The following is a 21,438-nucleotide window of genomic DNA, read 5'->3' on the forward strand; positions in this document are numbered from 1 at the left end:
CAAGGCGTAAGCACATCTCGTAGACAGTGCACGTGCTGAAGTGATGGTGTTAAGTACCTTGGGGGGTAAGTCACCTAGAACCTCCGCGTCCCATCCAGGGACCAGACATGGAGCTTCCAGAGGTCTGGACGCAGGTGCCAAAGGGTGCCCCGTCTCTGAGAAAGAAGGTCCTTCCTCAGAGGGAGGGGCTGTCGCGAGGATTGTGAGTTCCGGGAACCAGGTCCTGTTGGGCCAATAAGGCGCAACTAGCAGGACCTGCTTCTCCTCCTCCCTGACTTTGCACAAGGTCTGTGCAAGGAGACTCACTAGGGGAAACGCATATTTGCGAAGGCCCCGGGGCCGGCTGTGTGCCAATGCATCTGTACTGAGTGTCTCCCTTGGACAGGGAGTAAAACAACCGGCAGTGAGAGGTTTCTGGCAAGGCAAACAGCCTGAGCCTCTCCAAATCAGCTGGACCACCTGGGGGTGGAGTCGCCACTCTCCCGGCAGCGCAGCTCATGAGAGCTCGTCGGGCCACGTGGTTGAGCACACCAGGAACATGAATGGCGTGAAGCGACCTCAGATGCTTCTGACTCCAAAGGAGGAGATGCCTGGCGAGTTGCAACATGCAACGGGAGCGTAGACCACCTTGACGGTTGATGTACACAGCGGTCAGCCGAGCCTAATGGGTCATGCTGGGGGCGCAGGAGAGGCTTTGGCTGCCTTCTCGAACTGCATGCTGCTGCCCTCTGGCGAAAGAAGAGGGGGATGAGAGTGGTGAGGTTTTTCTCCTCCCACTGCTCTCCGAGCCCTTTTCAGACCTGGAAATGGAGGAAACTGTTCTTTTTTTGAACATTTGGTGGAACAGAAACTCCTCCAGGGGGGAAGAGCAGCCCCACCCATCTCTGGGTCGCCCGTCTCAGGGGTGATTTTTCACTAACCACTTAAACAGCAGCAGAGACGGGTGGTGTCATCTCCCTGCAGCTGACACAGTAGAGCAGGCTGTGCCAGAGTTTTTTGCAGGGGACGACACCCTTGGCAACGAGCAGACTGAGGGGCGGCCCACGAGGAACTCAATGGTTTGTTGGGGGAAGCTCCCTGGCCTGCTACTAACTGAGGAAAACTGCTGGGCTCAGTCCCCGACAGTGTCACCGAAAAGGCCACCTTGTGAGATGGGAGCGTCAAGAAAGCGTTTTTAGCTTGACGACCTCTCACGCCTCCGCAAAGTAAGGAAGGGGGCACTTCTGGACCACTGAGGTGGACCTCGTCTGGCCGAGGGCCTGTGCCGTGACTTTGATCATGGTTAGTCAACAAGCGCAGCTCAACCCCGGCTCAGAACTACCCTCATGCATAAAGAGTGCCTCGGCCTCACATGCTGCATGGGTGTGGTCTGTGCACAGCCACCCCACCCAAGAGGGTAGTGAGAGAGGAAAAACTTTATGCAGATTTTGGCGCTTTTGCCGTTCCATATTAATGGCACCAATATAGCTCCATACTGCCAAGTTTTCCATGTACATCCGGAACACCCGGGAAAGCATGGCTGTAAACTCTGAATCTGAGTCAGCATAAGCACACACCATTACAGTGGGCAGCGTCACCCTCATTTCCAGAGTATAACAGCCCTCTCTCCGATGCTGCAATCGACATCTGACCCTCAGATGAATAAAATGCCAGGTACCCCTATGAGAAGGACCAGCAATCCAATCCAGAAGCTGCACAGCTTGCAATGCACTAGAGAGGGAGGGGCCCTAGGGGGTTGGTTCCCCGAAAAAAACCCTCAAGTCACCCAAGCTATTTCACCAAAGTAGACCTCTTCTGGTGCACCAGATAGGGTGCTAAAATGGAGATTAGGCAAGGAGACTATGCATCTAGAGCGCAGAGCGAGCGCCGGGTTGCCGTGACAACCCACACTGCACTCCCACACTGCACTCTCGCTGATCTCCACGGTCTCCCAGAGTGTCGTGCAGACCCGTGGCTGTGCTTTTACACACAAGCAGCAGCTGGCCAACAACAGAGGGGACTCAAGCTTCCCGGAGAAAGAAGAGTCGTGATCGAGGTGTCGATGTGACCATGTTCTCGTACGAAAACATGAACCACCCAAGACCGTCATTTCAACACGTGCCCAGACATGTGAAACAGTGATCGTGGCTGTCAGTGAGGACAGGAAACGATCGCATCCAGAAACACACAAATAGAATTTCATCTTAAAAAGATGCAAGCTCTACTTGACAGGGATTGTGTGCAGCCTGTCGTCTGCTATCTCTCTTTGAAGGCACTCACTTTTACCAGCCATAAAAACGGCTTTCAGCGCTCAAAGCGCACCGTACCGGCCGTGAGAACAGCCTTCTGACGCTGTCAAAACAGCTATTTGCTCAATAATGGCAAACAAAACAATAAACACAAAAAAAAAAGAGGACTTCGACCCCGCTACTGTGCTGTTCACCCGAGAAAAAAGTTCAACTAAAAAGCTTGACTCGTCTTCTAGCAGACACTTGCTTGCAGAAAACAGGAACAAACACCGTTCGGATCTGAAGCGAAAAGCTGAAGATGCAATGCAGGCTTTTATTCACATATAAACATGGATCAGCAAACATGAACCGAAACTCAACACAATGGCATGAGGATGAGTAATATATGATTTTTTTTTTTTTTTTTTTTTTTTGGTTGAACTAACCTCTTTTATTATGAATTTATGTGAACCCTTTTAATTTTAATTTATTATGTAGTTAACTTATTCCATGTATCAGTAGATTTGCTGTGCAGGTGTGATCCTTATGTGAAGATCTAATAAATTAGTACTTATCCTAGTTATTATATTAAAATCACTTACAAATGTGTAACCATTATCCCCAAGCTTGACTCTTAAAGTTGCTTTCCTTTATCTGCCTGGAGTAATGGCGAGCTCATGTCCCAGGGTACAGTGCTTGCAAGATTCATTGCAGAATGTCACCATGAGCTGAAATTCTGTTGCTTTGGCCTGTTGATGTTGCAGCATGAGCTCGTGTCAGATATAATGGAATGAAGTCGTCTGCTGAGAATGACCACATTTCCCCTAATGAACACAAGATGGTGGGCCGCACACCGCAGAGAGAGAGTAATAGCACAGGACTTGTTTGAGCCCAGAGGATTAGCATGTCGTCACTGTCAAAGGAAAGCCACGGGTCTTTGAAAAAGAAATGAAATTTCAGATGAAGAAACATACTTTTGGTGTTGTTATTTTGGCTTTGACTGGGAAAGATTGCAGGTATTTGCAATCTTTCAGCTGCTTTTGGGATTCTCAAATAGCTACAGCACATAAAGAAAAAATTAATTACTGCAATTTCAAAAATGTTGCCGTCAAGTGTTTTTTTTCTGACAGTGGCAATGCTTTCCCCACATTATTAGATATGCCATTCTTAGTTGGGACAAATGGCATCCAAAGTCACAGTTCTCCCTTTCATCATAGCACTTATATCTATGCTAAAACACACCCACCTTCTAACCCAGCTTGAAATTAAACTGCCATTTTTTTTTTAATGGCTGTTTGGACCAATCAGAACATCTGCTTTGCTTCTATTGGACCAATCAGAAACAGCTCACCAAGTACTGTTTTTTTTCCAACAGGCTAATTCTCAAAATTTATCAGGTAAGACCAAATTAATCTTCTACCTTTGGTTATGACCTTGCTCACTTTTCGAACGCTGGGGGAAAGAACGAGGTGGAAATACTAATCTGCCTTTTGTGGCCATTAATCACAAGTTTCACAACTTGATGACAATCTCACAGTGTCACTCAATAGCACTAGAGAATGAAAACCATCTTTATTGTACCATGTAGCGTTAGACATCAACAGTTAATTTAATTCAAAATTGAGTATCAATATGCCCTACTCAATTTGAAGGGTAGTGTTGTAGTCGAGACCACCTAAGCTGAGATCAAGACAAGACCAAGACCATTGTGTGCTGAGACCAAGACTTTGAGGGGTTGAGACCAAAACAAGACCCAGACCAGTGTGTGTTGAGACCAAGACAAGACCAAGACAAGGACAAGAATTGGAGGGGTTGAGACCAAGACAAGACCAAGACCAAATTACCAGTCTTGAATACTACAACACTACTGAAGGGTGTCAAGACATCATATTTGCATGTTTGGTACACCTTAAAGTCAGCAGAAAATGGAAGTTGCAATAATCGTTTCTTCCCTACTGTGACATATATCTGAGTGAAACAGTTTCTCGAACAAGAAAAAAAAAAGTAGGGCCCCTACTTTTTAAATTCCGCCCCTGCAAGCTCACATTCATCTGCCTCCACTTTTGCATACCATGCCCACATCTCAACATCTAATAAACAACTGATACATAGAATCAAGCCATTGCCTTACTTTTTTTTTTTTTTTTTTTTTTTTTGATAATCCCTTGCAGTTAGAAAAAAAATGTCTCGCTACTACAGTTTAATCTCGACTTAAATCGAAAGAAAAAAAAAATATTGCTCAGATGTTGTTCATTCATAGCTCAGGAGACTTAATAGAGTTCTCACAGACATTCAACCTTAGCTGTCTCATAGCCTTCTAGGAAAAACAATTAAGATTTTGAGTGGAGATATTATTTGCAAAACCAGACGAGTTTGTCTCATCTACATGCAGCAAGTATTTTACATATTTAATGTTTCCAAGAAGAGTGTCTAAGCAAAACATGAACATAGTTATGAAACGGTGAACTCAACTGACAGTGGTAATCAGATGACACGTGGAAGATCCCAAGCATCAAACGCAAGTCCCACTGCTCAATTCCCCACGCACCACCATGATGGCATGGCAGACTCTATCGCAGGTCCCAAAAGAGCCGTGAACCATCTGTGTCTGCCTTCCCTGTGCACTCACTGTTCTTTCTCTCTCCCTCTTCCTCTATATAACACACTCTGACTCTCTAAATTATTTTTATGGATATGTATGTATATAAATGTCCTGAACCCTGAAATATCTGACACCCAGGGGAATAGACCCTAAAACTATTGAGCCGAGATGGCAATGCCAAGAGCGGAATGCCGTAGTCATCGCCCTCATTCCCAACCATTTTGGTGGCACATGCAAATTCGAGCCTATTTGATATGCGAGTTTCATCACTGAGACTGAACAGCACTGCAAGGATGCAGCACAAGTTTTGACATCAAATAAAACGGCTGGATTTTATGCAACTGTTAACAGTTTACATCAAAACCAATTTATAGATTTGCTCTGACAATAGTGATAATTCATATACTATTTGTTCATTTTCACGTCAATGCAAAACCAAAAACACACCTGATGCAATGTTTGTGAGCTTTCAACAACACATTCAATATCTTAATGATCCTTAGCCTTGCAAAGAGAGAGAGAGACAGAGACAGAGAGAGCAGTATTACCGATGTTAATGGCCCATATTATAATCTCATCCTAATAAAATAATATAAATGAACGCTATAAAATTTTTCTTCTACTGTAAAGATCAGCCTGTGCAAAAAGCTCAGACACCTAAATTCTACTCTGATATCTGCATTGAGTTCCCTTTTTCGGTAGCATTCACAGTAATTTGTTGCGATAAAGTGACCAAAAATTGTGACATTATCATGTTTAAATTCATATGTTCATAATTATTGCATTCTGCAATGTAAGGCTGCGTTCACACTGCGAGCCTTAATGCTCAATTCTGATTTGTGCTCAGATCTGATTTTAACTGTTCATATTGAGCATGTTTACATGTAAACTGACAATGCAAGTAAACCGCGTTTACATGAAGTTATTAATAAATCGGGTTATTTCCCTGTAGTGACGTCAAAAAAAAAAATTTGTGTATCTGACTTGGAGTATTCCATATGTTATGTCAGTTGTGATGTTAAATAAAGCTTAAACTTACAGCTCATATTTTCTCTCATGCAGTTGCAGATGCAGCGTTTTGACAGAACCACTTCTACTTCTGCTGCACGAGAGATGAGAACACATTTTTTCTTTCCTGCAAAATGCTCGCTCTGTCTGGATGCGTTTAAATCTGCACTAAGGATGTTTCTGTCACATATCACACATGCGCACTTCAATAAGCCAACATAAAACAGGTTAATGCATTTACATGCCATGCGAAATCGGTGTAAGAGCCAAAAACTACCTGTTCTGACCAGTTCTGAACTGACCAGCATGCACAAAAGAATGACACAAACAGGGTTGCCAGGTTTTTACCACAAAATCCACTCAATTGCTTCTCAAAACTAGCCCAATTGCGTTCCGTAGGATATCCTGGTAAAAAAAAATCGCATTCCGGGGGTTACATATCACATTAGTTTGGTCGCTTCAATCTACGGAGTTGCAAAACCACCTGCGGCAACAGTGCAAAAGTATCGCGGACTTGACAACACACACAGCGCGCTGTCATACGGAAGTAAACACGTAGGGTATTAAAGTGTTAGTTCACCGAAAAAAGAAAATTGTCATTTATTACTCACCCTCATGTCGTTCTACAGCCGTAAGACCTTCGTTCATCTTCGGAACACAAATTAATATATTTTTGATGAAATCCGATGGCTCAGTAAGGCTTGCATTGGCAGCAATGTCACTGAACCTGAACCACTTATTCGAAACAAAAGATTCGTAAAGCTTTGAAGCAGTGTTTTGAAATTGCCCATCAATATATTTTTGAAAAGTCGTTATTGTTTTTCTTTTTGGTGCACAAAAAGTATTCTCATTGCTTCATAATGTTAAGGTTGAACCACTCTACTCAAATGAACTCTTTTAAATATGTCTTTAGTACCTGTCTGGATCTTGAGAGGTTCAATGACATTGCTGGCAATAGAGGCCTCACTGAGCCATTGAATTTCATCAAAAGTATCTTGATTTGTGTTAATTTTCATTTTTGGGTGAACTAACCCTTTAACGTAAGTGATTATGCATTTATTTATAGTGTGAACTGCCGCAGAAGCCAGCGAAATTATGTGCAGGCAATATGAAAAATAAAGACAATGATGTGACAAAAGGGAACAGAGTTTTGAAACTGTTATGATACAAGGCCTCATGTTTTGCTTATATTATAGAGCTGTCTCTGTAATAGTTCTGACGCATCACTGCCCTCCTACTGACTACCTTTCACAACTGTCTTGATAACGTTGGGTATGTAAAATCTTTGAATAGACTCCCATGAGCGCAGAATCATGACAAATGTTCATCTTGAGTGACGTAAATATCACATTAATTCCGATATGACTGTTCACACTGCGGCCACATTACAAAATATCTGACCTATAACAAATTTTGCACCACATATGGAAATTCTTACATAATTATTGCATTGTATGCAACATAATTGTACATCATTTGTAACCAGTAAATTTTCAGGACTCACAACTGCATTCTTGGAACATCCGTCCTGTGTGAACGGAACCGCACTGGACAACTAGATGTCTGTCACATCATACAGTGCTAGAGAGCCGCTCTTCTAAGGTGTTTTGTGTGTGGTTCGCTTTCGGTAACTTACAGCGATGGAGATATGAGCTGTGTGTCATCTTAAGGTGTTAAGATCCAGTCACTGTTCTCCACCGGAGCAGCTCCCGTCAGTTTTGTGTTTCTTTTCCAAATTCAAATGCCATGTTGCGAGACGTCGCAAAGGACGTGACACGCGTGTGCAACACTTAAAGACTCCGGCTAGCACGTGTTTACATGCTGCTGTTGGTTAATGAAGTTTTGATTGATGAACTCGTGCCTCAAATGGACTCTGTCATGTCAAAAGTGATAAGACTTTTCAGTTTTATGGACGTCGCCATCTTTCATATTACGTTGGTCGCTGTCTTACTAGTAAGAGAATACAGGCTTGACTCTCGTTGCATGTTCATACAGACAGTGTTCCAGATGCTACTGAAAGTTTCTGTGTGTGAACGGGACATTTCGAGAATCACACCTGTTCGTGAAACCACTGTTACACAGTTGTCGCCTTATGCAACCTTATGCAACAAAATTGTAACGCTATCATTCGTACAACCATTTGTACGTTATTTCTGCATTATGTGAATTCTGTTTAAATACCGTTCTGAGACAACCATTACATTACATCAAGTTATCATTTGTAAAGTCACTGTTACTTAGTTGTCACATTATACAATGTTATTATGCAACGGTTAACGGCACCGATATCTGAGCTCCTATTATGTGTATTATAATATATTTATATATGTATTTGCAAATTGAGGGCACTTTCGTCAGTCCACATTCATCAAGGCCACATTTCTGAATAGATGGCTCTCAGAGTGACATTTAACTCAAATACTAAAGGTGCTACTGACACTTAAAGGCCACAATGATCTCTCTACTTGGTAACCTTTACTTTTAAATATTTAGAAGTTCATTTACATGCAAAAGAGCACAAACAGCATCTGTGGATAAGCGCTGTAATTTGAGACTGGAGTCATTTAGTTACTTAGTCACAGCAAACACATCAGTGGCAGCATGTGAAGGTCACACTGTTATGACTGTAGACATTTGAGGCCTTCTTACATAAGACTTATGTGATATTCATATGCTTTTTACTTTTGAGTTGCTCTTTCATCACATAATGAACAGTTATGTAGATTTATGTGTGTTTAACTTGCTCAAACTGTGGGGTAGAAATTTATCAGACACCTTTACTGTAACTATTAAAGTATTAAGTACCTTGTGTAATTCGATAGCAACGCCCTAGAAAATACCCAGAACACCCTGGCAACCCCCTAGTAACCATCCAGAACACATTAGCAATCTCTCAGAACACCCAAGCAACCACTCAATATTCTAGCAACCTCTCAAACCACTTTAGGAACCACCCAGAACAACCTAGCAACTACCCAAAACACCAAAGAAACCACTCAACATTCTAGCATCTACCCAGAAATACCTCTGCAACCACCTAGCAACCTCTCAAAACACCCAAAAAACAGCCATAAAACCCTAACAACTGCATTGTCTTTAAGAGTCAGTTTCTGAACGTTTTTCTGTTCAATACCAAAAAATTGAAAAGATCCAAAAATTGTCCCCGTCAGGCCTCCTGAAAAGAATCAACGGATTCCTTTCATTTTTTTTTTTTTTTGTGAGAAAAAAAAAAAGAAGAAATAACAAATGAAAAGCAATCTTTCATCTTTCTCTCCTCTCAGGTCCGGCTGCTAAGAAGAAATATGTGAGTTACAATGACCTTGTGATCTGAGGGCCTCCATCACAGGAGGAAGGTGATCGATGGCAGTTCCTGTTTCTCTCTGCTCTTTGGCACAAAAGTAAAGCAAGAAAAAGGCTTTCGGTGTACCTCTGTTTCCATCCTTCTTTTGTCCGAGGGCCAGGACAGTGATTGGGCCCTCAGCTAAACCAACGACTGAGGATCTCAGTTAATTTTTGACACCTTTAAGAAAAATAAAACGGCAAAACCACCCCCCCACCCCACCCCACCCCCAAAAAAATAAAATAAATAAAATTAAAAAATTAATATAAAAATTGAATTGACATCTGCAAAAAACACAGTAGCAGGAATCAATGGATTTGTCAATGGTACAACCGGAGGAAATACATTTTGTTGTTGGTTTTTCTTTTCTGATGGAGGAAACTGATGGGGTGTAACAGTGGCACAACACGACTGATCGCCTGTCAGTCAACGATTGAGGTTGCACTTGCCGTGATGGACCTTCGACAAGGCATTTGTTCTGATAATCCATCACAGACTTTATTCAGGGCGCTGATGAATCGACATGGCTTTGGAATGCTGGGCCGAAAGGTCCTCCTCATCTTTAAATGTACTTCCAAACTGCAAGTTTTTGGAATTTTCTGTGCAAATATGTGTGGATCTTTCAGCATTTTCCGTTTCCTTTGCTGTTGGGATTTTTACGTTTCAGTTTTTTCTTTCATTTTCCTTGCCTTTCTGGATGCACATTGTATTAAAGCCATATTCTTCTCTATGAGATCTCATTCCTGGAATATTTTCTGTTTTACTCTCTTTATTTTGAGGAGTACCATTCGTTTCCCCCCTTTAACATGATAAATGTGACCGTATGCCTCACATTTTTTGACATTCTCACCATGTTTGTAAGGGTTTGTAGACCATCGACTGTGTTGTTAGTGACTTTGAGAGATGTTGCATTGGTTTTACAGTAACTAAACCCCGGTGACCGATGGTGTTTCAGAATTCTTTTTTAAAGAAAGTGTTCACGTAGCAGTTGTCAATGCATGCTTGATATGTTTGATGTTGAAGTAAATGAAAATCTCACCACAGTTCTCTCACACTGGCCTGTTTACAGATAATTTTAAAAGCCTTTATTGATTTCTCTCTTTCTTCCTTCAGTACTATCTCATGAATTTCTCAGACATTCACTCACTCAAGGCAGAATATGGCTTTAATTTGTCTTGGAATTTTTAACTGCCCCAGAACTTATGGAGAAATTGTGCAAAAGATATGAATATATATTTAAAAAAATATATGAAAAAAAAATAAATAAATAAAAAGCATGTATGTTTTATACTGTTTGTACTAAGTATTCATGTTGCCCTTGCTGCTTATGTGCTGATATTGTGGAAGACTTTTATGTTTGGCCACTCATGCAACTATACTGTGGTGTTGTCCAAGAATGTACCAACATGAAATAAAACCATTTGGTTATTTTTTATTATTTTTATTATTATTGTTAGTCTTGAATTTGCTTGCTTGCATTTTGTTTAAGCTTGTTTGTTTAGACAAATAAGTAAACCAATTTTTAGGTTGATTTATTTGCTCATAGTCACTCAGTTCCAAATACAGGTTATTTTAAAACACATTATGAATAATCACATTGAAGCCACAGGCACATATTAGCTATATTTCCATTCAAAGTTGCAAACTGAACTTATGTGCAAAATTGGAATATCGCATAAAACATCAGCGTTTCCATTCCAGGTGATCAAAATAACAAAATGGCCACTTTCTGGGAAATTGGCACAAAATATCTGTAATAAAAATGGAAGTTGCTGCAATCAGAGATGCCACTGTGACTCTTTTATATTACATCACAAATGACTTGCGTCTCAGAGTGTGCAGACAAAATAATTAAATGCGGTCATGTAATCTCCGGGGTGCATTTCCCGAAATCATCGTTAGTCAACTATGGTCGTAATTCCCATCGAACTCTATTGGTAACGACGGAACTTGCAACCTTAGTTCGCTTTGGGAAATGCACCCCTGTTTAGATCCTGTCTCTATGAAGCCCCTCCTTCTGCTCTGCTTGCACTGATTGGTCGGCTAGACCATTGTGTTGTGATTGGTCAAGCGATCCGATTGTGTCTGGGAAATGTCACGCCCCTTTCCGTAATCACGCGTTTCATCACACTACTAACGCAACTCAACCAGGCCTCGCCCGTTTATTTATTTTTTTTTGTAGAAGAAAAAACTCAAAACTACAATTGAGGCATTTCAGGGAGTTCAGAAACAGCGCTTACTGATATAGAACAACTATATTATTCTAGTGACCTTGTGCTTTGTAACTTTTCAGACATTTTTCATGCAAAAGCAGCAATATCACACAGAAGAAAGTTGAAAATAAAGCAGTTAGCACCCTTTTAATTCAGATTCAGTTCAGACGATTACTTGCCTAAGCCTTGTCTACTGCAATTCCACAAGGAACAGTGATCGAAACACTGTTTAAGTTCTAGTAGGAAAGCATCTTGTGAATTATAAAATGGGATCAAAGCTGTGTTTGACTGGCGGTGCGTTAACGCACAAGCGTGAGCACGGTTGACAAGCCCTGCACTGTCAGCAGAAGGCGTTGTGTGCTGGAAGCTCAGGCCTGTCAGATGATGACAGAGAAACATCTTTCAATCACAGCTGGTGAGAGAAAGTCTAAAGTGCCTTTAATTCTGAAAGCGTTGGGGTTGAAGAAATGTGCAAAACGCATTTGCTAGACCACATGGCTCAACTGTGCTAACGCGTCTTTCACTTGTTTATGCCACAGCAAATGTCACGGCTCAGTTAGTACTGAAGAGGACATTGATGCATTTGAGGTCATTACACACTTGAGAAATAACACTGTGGTCATGAATTTCACCTTCTTGTTATTGTTTGTACCAGAGTAAGCTATGTTAGCAGGCTATTCAGCTAATGGTATATTAATCGAGAAATCTAATTATGTACTAACAGGCTAATGAGTTGTATTTTAGGTTAACAGACTAATCAGTTAGTGCTATAAAGCTAATCTACTGGATATATATGCAAAGTTAGTCTGCTAACCAGGGGTGCATTTCCCAAAATAATTGTTTGCCAACTATGGTCACAAGTTCCACCATTATCATTAAAAAAACAATAACTTTTGAGGAGAACAGGGGGGTAACATTAACATACAATAACCCCCACGCAGGAACTGCTTTGTTCTCTCTCAGCCTTACCATTTGCGCAAGGGAAGAATGATGACATTAGCATGTCATTGAGAAGATTGATACTATCACCATTTTCCCCTTGTTCAATGCACTCCCTTAGTCCTGCAATCCAAGGTGTGAACTACCATTGACTCCACTCACCTTTTGCCATGTGGCTTGAAGCCACAAAGAATGGATTTTCCATATAAATATAGAAAACAATTAAAAAAATGGAGAAAATTAATCTTCTCCATATCTATTTGCAGAATTGTATATACTTAATGAATGCTGTTTGTGTACATGCAAAATATACAAACATAACTGTTAAGGTATGTACATGAATTCATAGGTAAAAGTTCAACATAACCCAATGATGGTCTTTATGTTTTCAGCACGATGCTCAGGTTAATCTGAAATTGCTTTGGAAAGTGAATTATCCATAGGAAAAACCTTAAATTTTATTATTTTTTAACTTAGTTACCAGGTAGACAAGTAAGAACCTGTGCAAAAAGCCAGACAATCAGACCGGAGATGCTATTTTTCAGCAAGTTTTTGCCTTCGTATAAGAATGTGGTGGTTCGTGGACATGCTGTCTGCGTCTGAGACTATTGACTTTCAGTTTGTTGACGCGAGGGAGCCAGCAAACGATACCCATAACCTCCTTCTTAAGGAACAGAACATGAACATGATCGAAGTGATCATTCTCACAAAGGTTTGGAAGTAAAACCAATGCATCTCTTCATTTCCACCTGGCATGGGGGCTTAAACTAAGCAAAATTGAGACCTAAAAAGATGGACTTGGCCATAAATAGATACGTCTCTGATCTGATGAGGTCTTTCCCTCTATCAAGCAAGGAATAGCAAGTGTCAATAGAACCAAATTTATATGATCCACGGGAATGAAAGTTATTAACCTGCTTGCCAGAGAATGTGTATTTGCGTCTTGGCCTTTCCATTTGGTAGTGGGGGACTCAGGATATTGAGAGACGACTCAGGACACATTGATCTATTTCAGCTGCATCTTAAGTAAGTATTTGACATTTCATCTCAGGCAGTTCTGGCTGCTGCGCAACACATTTAACTCCTTCCTTCCAGAATTAGAACCGCAAAACGAAAGGAAATGTCAAGGCGACCCCTGGGCATGAATTTTTATGATTGTGCTAATGGATAAAAGATTATATTTTCACTTTTATTTGCCTTTTCTCATTTTAACCACACAGTTACCCTGCAAAATATGTTATTTATATTATAACACACACACACATTTATCAGTGGTGAGCGGTGACTTTTTTAAAAGTCATGCTGGGTGGTGCGTTTCAAAAATGCACGTGGTGCAGATATGTTTGATGGACAGAGTGTTATAGCTGCTCAGTTGCTTATTCTTATGACACATAGCAACACAGCTGAAAGTACTCCTTGTTTGACCTTTTATTGAAAGTACCGGTTGATGCCTTCACGAGCACCCGTAAAAGCTGTTGTGTGGGGTTTAAGTTGGGTCAGACGAGAAGGCCGTTTGCAAAATATGCTGTATTTTTGTAATTCCACCAGCTGGCACTATTGTCACTTTACCTACATTACGGCGCATCTGGCTGAAGACACACATCTCAGAGATGACAAATAAACACAACGGCAGGTACTAAATTAAATGTATGTTTTTTGTTTGTTTGTTTGTTTGTTTATGAAGAATTAAAAATAAGTAGGCCTACAATATAATAAATATTAGTAGGCTATTATAAATATAATATATAAGAATAAATAGATAATTAGAATAAATGTAAGTATAATAAAATATAAGTATTCTTTAAAACAAAAGTTGAAATAATCCAAATTGAGGACTTTAACAAATGCGTAGTTACAGTAGGTCTACTTACTGTAGTTTTCGATAAAAAAACAAAAAACAAACAAACATATCCCTGTGGATAAAATGAAATGCTATGAAAATAGTTTCACTTATGACTTTTCTTCCACTTGATTTAGTCTAGTTAGTTTTGTCTCAAAATACAATGCGATTTTAGTTTAATCGAGATCTGGCAGCAGCAGCATATTAGCAAGAGAAAGTCTCCTGTCAGTTAGCATGTTTGTTTGTTTGTTTGTTGCAGTGTAATATACAGAAAAATAGGAATTAGTTTCTGTACAATATTTGTTGAACTTGATTTATTATTCAGAGGACACAAAGATGTTTATTTATATTATATATATATATATATATATATATATATATATATATATATATATATATATATATATATATATATATATATATATATATATATATTTTTTTTTTTTTTTTTTCCTTCTTCTTCTTCTTTAAAATTATTCACAATGTCTGAAATCTCAACTCAAATGTAATGGTCTTTATTACAGTAATTAATTCAGACCGCTGCACACTAACTCTTCATAGACAATGTTTCCTCACTATGATAATAAAAGCACACAGTACAGAGACTGTATCAAACCGTGAATGTGACAGCCTAGTAATTTAGTTATGAACCAATTTAAAATCAGACAAGAGCAAACAGCAGGACAGGAGGATGTGGAATATTCAGTGATACTCAGTAATGATCTGTAATATTACACTAGCTGTGGTTGTTAAACAATCACGATTCCTGGAAAGGTTATTAACATGGTACTTATTTAGTATTTAGCACACTCTTGTAACCTCCAAACCAGAATAAAGTGTAGTAATTGCAGAGGTATCATCAATGCAATGCAGTAAAAATGGGTTGGAACAACATGAGGGTGAGTAAATTATTGGGTGAACTATCCCTTCCTGGCATCAATGGTGATGTAGAAATGTCTCTATGATTTTCAACTGAGCACTAACATTAAACTAAGAATAATTATTGGTATGTTCTGAATCAGTCACTCCTGAAGGCTGCAGTTTCAATGACCTACAGTCATTTTAACTCATACTTCTGGAAAACAAATATATAAATGAATGCCCTTATACAAGAGACATGAACGTACTGCAAAGTTGTTACGCAATTGCCTTGCTATACATTGATCAGTCATAAAGCTTGGCGTTTTGAATGATGGGAAAATGCAAATTTCACCACTTATAAAAAGGTGTCACATCCTAATTTACATGCCATGCATCAGATGGAAACTGCATGGGTCATTACGCTCATTTGGATCCCCAGTGGATTGCTCGATCCGCTATTAATTCACATGACTCATTTGGAAAATCTCTCATGCAAATAGCACTCCTGATTGAATCAAGTAGCACACAATTATAGCATGAAACATATTACATAAGGATATATACATATGTTGTTTTATAAATTCAATTTAAAAACAAGTTGCAGTTAAATTAAGGTATGCTTGCATTTGATCAAGCTCGCTGGCAAAAAAAAAAAAAAAACATAAATAAATAAATAAAAGTAGTTTTATAGATGAATGAATGACCTTGATTCTTTTTTAGGCTGTGGGGGGAAAAGAATAGGAAATATTAACTGCATTCTAGAAAATCAATTCTAGTTACAGCTAGCTTTTTTAACAGGCTAATCAGCTATTGATATGGTAATCTTGCAGGTTCATCAACTAGCAGTATGCTAAGATGTCAGCTGTAAGGTAATCAAAATAGTAGTTATCCTTTTGCAGCAGCTAGCTGTTTTAACAGGCTACTCAGCTATTACTATGGTAATCTAGCTGGTTCAGCTAGCAGTGTGTTAACTTGTCAGAATAATGTAAGGTACACAAAAAGCCCTTTGTGTAGCAGTGGTAGCTATTTTAACAGGCTAATCTAACCGATCTATCACTTAGCAGCATTCTATGCTATAACACTAGCTGTAAGGTAGAATAGCAGGCTATGTTAAACTGGCAGGATAATTGGCTAGAAGTATCCAAAACTAGTCAGCCTACCTGCTTATCTTACAAACTAACTGTTAAAACTGAATGATAAATGTTTATTTTGGCCATATAACATGTAATTATTAGTATTTCCTCAAAAGTGCACATTGTAGCAATTTAGAAACCTTGCAAACTAGTGAACAGTTGTAATTGTTGGAATTTTAACAAGTCTATTACTTATTTCTATGTTAATCTAGCAGATATCAGTAAGCAGTTTACTAAGCTGTGAGGCTAGCTGTAAGGTAATCAAAATAGTACTCTAGTTGTCTCTTTTCTTTAGCATTGATAGCTATTTTAGCAGATTAATTAGCTGTTTTAACAGGCTAATCAGCTTTGTTTCAAACTGACATATTCAATCTGAAACCTAGAGGGATTACAGTCAGTTGGAAACCACAGATTTGAGTAAGTTTCGTCTCATAACGGAGTGTCACTTTCACAAAAGCCTTGTGTTTCTCCTTGTGAAGCACATTTCCCATTGAAACTAATGTATTTGCAGCATTCCCTCATGTGTAGGTGCCCTAAATCAACTACTGTCAAGGAAGTAATTGCAAAAGTCAGGTTGTTATCATATGGTCTCATTGGACCAATGATGGCAGCCATGTTATAAGATGCTATGACAGTGAAGATATGCGATTTAATTGTCTGTACAAGCAGTCTTCTGGGAAGGCGCTCACAGGAATAAATATGAGCGCGAACAAATGCCAAGGCGCGATACTTACGGATGTTTAAATGGGATTTAGATGGAAATCTCCCTTTAGGTCTGCTTTTATTTTTCAACACCACCATCTATGCTTGAGCTACAGGTCAAATTTAATGGCAGCGAGGGAAGAGGCAGAAAATCCATAGGTATGTATCACTTTTCTTCAGCTTTTTAACTTTCCTTGTTTAGAGATTAGAAATCCTCTTTGCTCCGCGAAGCACAACCTGTGAGCGTTACAGGCCTGACTTTAACAAATGAAATGATGGGGGCAAAATGCCCCAGTGCTTGAAAATTCCATTAGAGGCACATGTCAGAGATGGTTACCGTTTAAAATGAGAATCTCAGTTGCCTAAAGTTTAGAGGACAGAGGGTTTTTTGTTGTTGTTGTTGTTGTGTGTGTGTGTGTGTGTTCTGCTCATGGTGGTGAAAGTGGTGTTCATCTGTCCTGGGGCGAAGGGGGCAACCGTTCACCTTTTTGTCTCAGGGTTTATACTTTGGGCTATAATTACCAGCTATATTTAGAGAACTGCCAGCATTTGTCATTGCGCACAGAGGCAATAAAGCGCAGTTACAGAAGCATGGTCAAATATGTTTAGTTTAATGAAGGTTTCTTGGCAGCTTGGCAATTTAGAAAGTTTTGTGATCCTAAATGTATTTATTTATTTACTTTTCTACAGGAAACGCATAAATATTGATCTCAGACTAAAGTCTAAAGTCATTTATTAACTTTTAATTTAGGATAGATTTTAATTTAGGTCTTATGTATTTACAGCCTTGTTTAGCACTGAAAATTCTTCAATTTAACTTGCCCTGTGTAACCTTAAAATGTCTCTATCAGTCATGCTGCCTTCTTTACAGTATTTTTTCTGCGTTAACGGTGGAATATATAGAAGAGCTTGTCCTTTTCATTAAATAGCATTTAGTTTTTAGTATGGTCATCTCAAATTTTCATATAATAGCAGCTAACTATACAACATTTTAAGTGTAATTTCGCTGATTTTCAACCCGCTTTGTATTGTTATAATGTCGGTGGCATATGTAAGTAAACAATGTATAATCTTTCTTTGTGTTACCTGTGTTACTTGCATTTTTGTATCCCCACCCACAGACAGTCGGATCAACAGAAGGTTATTAATAGAACAGTTATTGTAAGGGAAAGTTTCACAGAAAAATGCATTTTACTGTATCTTCTCTTTAAATAGCACTGTGGTAAAAATGGAGCACTATAGCAACAGCTTTCTTACCTGTATACGCAATGGCATTTTGCTTCAAGGGGTTGGGCAGAATTAAGGTTTTTTCTTTCTTTTTTTTTCTTTCATATTTTACATGGCATTCTCTCTGTATTAAGGATTCTTTTCTGGCTTTAGCCTCTGCCTAACACGTTGGATCCTTCACTGGAAACCATAAGTAACTCTCTCACTAAACATTTACAAGTCACATTATGAAAGAAAGTTTGCTAAGAAGTATTTCCTACTAAAGCAAGGCGGTATTTGATTCTGTATTAATGCTGTCTTCACATGCTATCGGAAATGTATGTATGTATTTATTTATTTGATAGGGACAGTGTGTGTTAATGGACAGACATGATATTACAAGAATGTAAACACACCGGATTAGCCGAAGGCTAATTTCCATCCGTTGTCCCGGGGAAAAAAATAAATAAAAAATTTGATAATTCCCACTTCTGAAGTCATGGTTATGAGCTCATCGAAATGGGAGGGTGTTCATGTGCAATTTTTTACCTAGGAAACTCGTTTTTATGATAATTCCGAGAGCATGTGAAGGCAGTATAAGTGTATCCATAGAAGACTCATGGGAGTGGCCTTGGACGGCAACAAGTCCATTGCATTATGGGGGTTAAAGTTTTCTACCTATTTGGCAAAAGGGAAGAAAACAACAGTTTTCTCTTGTCAAGTAGCACTGATTTCATTTTTCGCCTTTCTACTGCATAGGCAGCCAAGTGTTATTAAAAGTCTATTTTGCCACTGGTGAATTATCCCTTTAAATTTTAGTATTTGGCAGATGCTTTTAACCAAAGTGACTTATAATGCCTTCAGGTATGGTTTAAGACATTACATTTCTAAAGAGGCAAGCCATGTTTTATTTTACTAGCATTTTATTTATCCCATAATTGAATTGTCAGAAGCCGTGTGTCACAAACTAGGACATCGATGGCATTCCAACACCACAGACTGGCATTCAAGAGAGAGCGTCTTCTTTTACCTTCTGATGACATAGCGACTGTGCATGCAGCTGCAACGGCAGGAGTGAAGAGGATGCATGCGAGTGCTGACTCTGTCCTGGGCTCTGGGGATGCAGTGATGGATGGGGTTTGTTTCAGGGAATGGCTTTCATCATGGCACAAACCAACTTCCCACAGCAAGCGTGTGGTAGAATCTCTCTCTAGGCTTGTCTTTGCTCATCATCCTTGCCTTTGTGTGTCATCTTGTGTAACGATGATGCATGTAGGAAATTACAGAGAAACAGAAATAGGGTATAAATTAGTGTTGTAAAGCATTAGATGTACAAACCCCATGTTTTTGTTGCCTACGATTAGACATGTTTATATTAGATCAGTGGTTCCCAACTACATTCCTGGAGGCCCCCCAACACTACATGTCTCCTTTATCAAACACACCATTCAGATCATCAGATCATTAGTAGAGACTCCAAGACCTGAAATGGGTGTGTCAGACAAAGGAGAGATACAAAATATGCAGTGTTGGGGGGCTATGGAAGTAAATTAATGCCAAATGTTTTTGAAATAAAAAGCTTGTTGAATTGCACTATTTGAAAAAAAAATATGCATTACATTAGCTGTACTTGCATTTAGATGCACTGTATTTTTAAGGCTTGCATTTTTATGGGCTGAAATTCAACACAGTCGTATATTTAAGCTGTGAATATTTCAATTAAAAATATTTCACACACATTTTCATTATTAAAAATTCAATAATTCATATTCACATTTCAAATTTCACTTCCAAGATATTTATTCTGTTTAAAAATACAACCTATAAAATTCGACTAGAAATTTTCAGTCCATTTTATTTCACTTTACAAATTCGCTTCCACAAATTCAGTGGCTCAAATTCGGCAGAAAATTCAACATTTCACATCCGGGAACTGCAGGAAGAGCAGTAGAGTGCCGATGCATCATCTCTATCTGCTGTTAGTCTTCTTCACCAGCAGGTGTCGCTAGCGGCTGTTTAGGAAGACCAAAGCAACGCTAGTAAGTCATCATTCATTCATAAAAACGGATTTACAGAAATGGAGCAAGTGGTAAGTGAATGTGTGATGATTATCAGGGCCAGTATAAATGCAGAAAAGCTGATAAAGACACAAAAGCTGCATTTATGTTTAATTCAGTGTATTTACGCTTACTTTCCCTGTGTAGCTACAGCTTTCTCTCCAGTGAACAAGATAACGTTATTGCCCGATGCTGGTGTACAGATCAAACGTTAAATCTGAGATATACATATATTTCTCTCTGTTGATAAGTTTCCTTAAATTTATATCGCAGCGCGGTGTTGTAATAATAGGGTTTCCCTCATCCGTCATAGGATTCCCCTGCCATCAGGACATATAAAACTCTTAACACAGCTTAATGGACTCGTACAGTGATATAAAAGACCAAACTCGCACCTCATTTGTGATGTAGGTTAGACTATATAGGCTCCAAGAAAGCAGATACTGGCATTAAGTTGATTTGACGCTGAACGTTTGATTATGATATTCGAAAATTTAGGGACCGTCTCTAAAGTTACGACATTTGGTATTCACGTTTCTACCTTTTACCAAAATCTTGTAGACACACATGCACATATACATATTCAAACACACCTCACTCAAAGCACATGCATATATACTATTTCTTTTTTTTTTTTTTACATGTTCATCACACAATTTTTTTTACTTTGTTCATTTTTTATTTTACCTGATCATAGATTATCCTGCTTATACAAATTTTAAATAAAATTTAGAAATAAAATTAACAAAGTAGAACTAATTGTGTGATGAATGTGTAAAAAAAAAGAAAAAGTATATGTGCATGTACTTTGAGTTGAGTGTGTTTGAATGTGTGTGTGTGTGTGTGTGTGTGTGTGTGTGTGAGAGAGAGAGAGAGAGAGAGAGAGAGAGAGAGAAGGGTGCATCACTCTTCGACCTGGCACCTATAGATGAACACTTCACAGGTAGTTTTGGTGATTGTAAATCATTCTCATCAAATGTTATTGAGCTTCTAATTATCCAATACAGTAGTGAAATACATAGCAATCTTTACATATTACTTGACAGTTTATTTGGAAACACTTTACAGTAAGGTTCATAATGTATTAACTAATGTGAACTATCCATGAGCAACACATTTGTTGTTGTATTTGTTCATCTTTGTTAACGTTAATAAAAATACAGCAGTTCATTGTTCATGTTACTTCACTATGCATTAACTAAAGTTGACAAATACAACTCTTGATTTTAATAATGTATTAGTAAATGCTGGAATTAACATTAACAAAGATTAGTAAGTGCTGTAGAAGTGCAGTTCATTGTTCGTTCATATCAACTATTTAATATAAAGT

Source organism: Chanodichthys erythropterus, chromosome 10, assembly GCF_024489055.1.
Source record: "Chanodichthys erythropterus isolate Z2021 chromosome 10, ASM2448905v1, whole genome shotgun sequence".
NCBI lineage: Eukaryota > Metazoa > Chordata > Actinopteri > Cypriniformes > Xenocyprididae > Chanodichthys > Chanodichthys erythropterus.